At 38.4% G+C, this 3,001-nt stretch overlaps 1 protein-coding gene across 1 annotated transcript in view; it reads left to right on the top strand.

Moving 5' to 3' along the window:
* UBE2G1 (ubiquitin-conjugating enzyme E2G 1) overlaps positions 1 to 3,001 on the top strand; it is a 112,988-nt gene extending 109,987 nt beyond the window's left edge. Inside the window, exon 6 of the mRNA XM_006863279.1 lies at positions 2,516 to 3,001. The gene's annotated coding sequence lies outside the window, so the exon portion shown is untranslated. The remainder of the gene's footprint in view (positions 1 to 2,515) is intronic.

Genomic DNA, 3,001 nt, shown 5'->3' with positions numbered 1-3,001 from the left:
ACAGAGTAGACAGGGGTGGGCAACTTGGACATTGGCTACCCAAAATGGGGGGGGGGGGCTACAAAGGCAAGAAGTGACCAGCTTACAAGCTATCAAAAGGGACCCTAGATCCAGAGAGGGTGTGAAGGAAGGTAGAAAAGTCTCCACTGAGTAGTATACAGTCTATCTGGGGGGAACTGATGAAAGGAGATGCAGATAGGTCTCTTGTGATAAAATAGTGAATAATTGTTATCAGGACTGACTATGAGGGTTGGAAATGTAAAGGTAGACGTTTTGTAGAATGGAGGGGAGTGATTAACTTTGCAGTCCAGGAGCAGAGGTCCCTGGGACCATCAAGGGAGAAGAGCGGAGAGTGGGACCCTACCCAGAGAAGCAGTGATGCCTGAGATGGAGGGCAGAGATGATGACATGGAGAGATGGAGCAGCTGGGGACTTTGACCCAGAGAGGGAAAGGAGCTGTGTGCTGATGACCTGGAGTCAGGCTTGTAGGGTATACCCTTTGGTTGGTTGATGATGCATGGAGGGGATTGTAACCATGGCAATGAAACGATATATTGTAGGATGAATGTAAAACTAATGTTCTCCCATGTAAACTATCACATAATTGACAATAAAACATTTTTTAAAAAAGAAAAGGAAATAAAAATAAAAAGCTGGGTCCTCACTAATAAAACTCTAGGTTGCCTGATTTTAGGTGTTTAATAAAGTTCTGACTGCAGGGTTGGTTTGAACCACAAGGTCGGCAGTTCAAACTCCAGCCGCTCCTTGGAAACCCTATTGCTGTGAGTCAGAACAGTCTTGACAGCACTTAACAACAATAACTTAACAGCTTTCTGCCCTTTGGGGGTGGGGGGGGGTGGGGGTCTTTAAAGTGTCACATGGAAACAAGTTTTTAAATAGTTCTTTTGTGGCCCTGAAATTTTCTCATAGTTTTTATCCTAGGGGAATGATTACTATGATTACTGAATGAATGCCCAAACTCCATACCCAATTCACCTTTAGCCCTGAGGGATTAATTGGCCAGGGATTAATTTGGTGTGGTATTGTTTTTGGAAAAACATTTAAAAAAAAATTATAATACTCACTCCATAACAGTGTCTCTTGAGTTCTAGTATGTCTTTGAATTTTCTGATAAAATATGTACATGTATGTATTTGTGTGTACAAGTGGTAGAACCCAATTCTAAGGAAGGTGATAGATTCAGATTCAGTGTTTTGCTTGGAGTGTTGACATTTACTATTTACACTAATTGGTACAATTCTTTAGTAAAGAAATCTGTGAATAGTTATGGGTGATCTGTTGTAGGGCAGTAGTCTAAATTACAGAAAAAGGTACTGTTAACCTGCAGATTGTCCACAGTTTGCTTTTTGTCTGCAACAGAATCTCGGTATGATTGATGTGGGTGATTGAGATGGAGACATTGAGACTGAACTCTATAAGTGCATTTGGCTTCTTTGTCTGGAATTAAGAATTCTATCCCTTCAGTCCTCAATCATATTTTGAGTTCTTCATGCCTGACATTCTGCTTTGCAGCAGATAACAGGTTTCTGAGTTTCTGGGGACACTTTATATAAAACTGTAATCTGTGTTCTTTACCCTGGGATGTCCCGCCCACCACCACCACCACCACCACCACCAGTATATTTAAAGCACACACTGACATAATAATACCGACTATGGAAACTCTAATCATTAAATAAGGCTTTATTTAAAAAAAAAAAAATCTTGGAAGACAGTGCTTAGCTATCTTTTTAAGCAGGAAGGAAAGAGCACTCTCACATAGTGATTGTAAGCATTCATAAATTCTGTAAAGCATTTAGCATACTGCTTGAAACATTTGATAGGATGGTGGTTGTTTTTATATAGATGTGGTTCTGGACTTTCCTAACTGAGGACAAAACAAAGAAAAATCTTAGTGGGGTTGTTGTTGTTAAGTGCCATTGAGTCATATCTGATCCATAGTGACCCTGTGTAGGATTTCTGAGGAGCACCTAGTGAGCTTGAACTGCTGACCTAGTGATTCAAACTGATTTTGCAGTCCAGCACATTAACCCACAGTGCCACACAAGGATAGATGGTCATATGCAGGAGGCTCCATGGAGAAAATGGCTTTGAACTGAATGTCGAGGATTGGCTAAAATTTCAAAATTGTGAAGTGTGGTGTACTCTTGTTTCTTTGAATCTCCTAAGTCTTTGTAAATTTCCTGTCTGTGTTGTCCAATATGATAGTCACTAACCATGTGTGATCATCAAGCTCGGAAGTACAGCTCATGTGTCTCTGAATAACCATGCTTTAAATTATATTTAATGTAAATTAACTTACATTTAAATGAAATAGCTACATTTGGCTACTGAATACCTTATTGGACAGCATTAAAGTAAGTTTTAAAATGAAATTAAGAATTTGCATCCAAATAAATAGAATATGGATAAAATTTTCAAATAGCTTAAATAATTCTTTGAAATTTAACACTTGCACTTTAAACCTGATTGTTATAATGTGTTTTGTTTATAGGTCTCCAATTGAGAAACATGGCACTGTTTTTCCTGCACTCTACCCACCTATTGCTGGACTTCTGTTGTAACAAGTTGGCAAACACTGGCTGGAACTGGGCTGCAATAAAACATGCCAGTTATCAATGCTGACAAGAGCCTACCAAGTGCCAACTTATAGATGATTACGCATTTTGAATTCTAATGAACTGTTTTAACCTTCAGGAAGAATTGTAAAGACCTGTACATAGCACAACCGGATACTATATACACTGCTCATGTACATCCACAAATACACCTTGTACCAAATAATGCTTTCTTGTAGTAGAATAAGAATCGTGTAAATTCCAAAAGATTTTTAGCAGTTTTTCTTTCCCTATTCATCGTTTCTTATCAGTTTTTAAAGATTCCTTAAAGCATGTCAGATGAAAAGCAATTAGGATTAAAAGTTTCCATTTAATTTCCTTTTAAACCACGAGGCTTCATTAAAATCTTTTCACTTACTAAA

The sequence above is a fragment of the Chrysochloris asiatica genome, unplaced genomic scaffold (assembly GCF_000296735.1).
Source record: "Chrysochloris asiatica unplaced genomic scaffold, ChrAsi1.0 scaffold00054, whole genome shotgun sequence".
Taxonomy (NCBI): Eukaryota; Metazoa; Chordata; class Mammalia; order Afrosoricida; family Chrysochloridae; genus Chrysochloris; species Chrysochloris asiatica.
The sequence above is the reverse complement of the archived record's forward strand: the minus strand, read 5'-3'. Positions and strand labels throughout refer to the sequence as shown.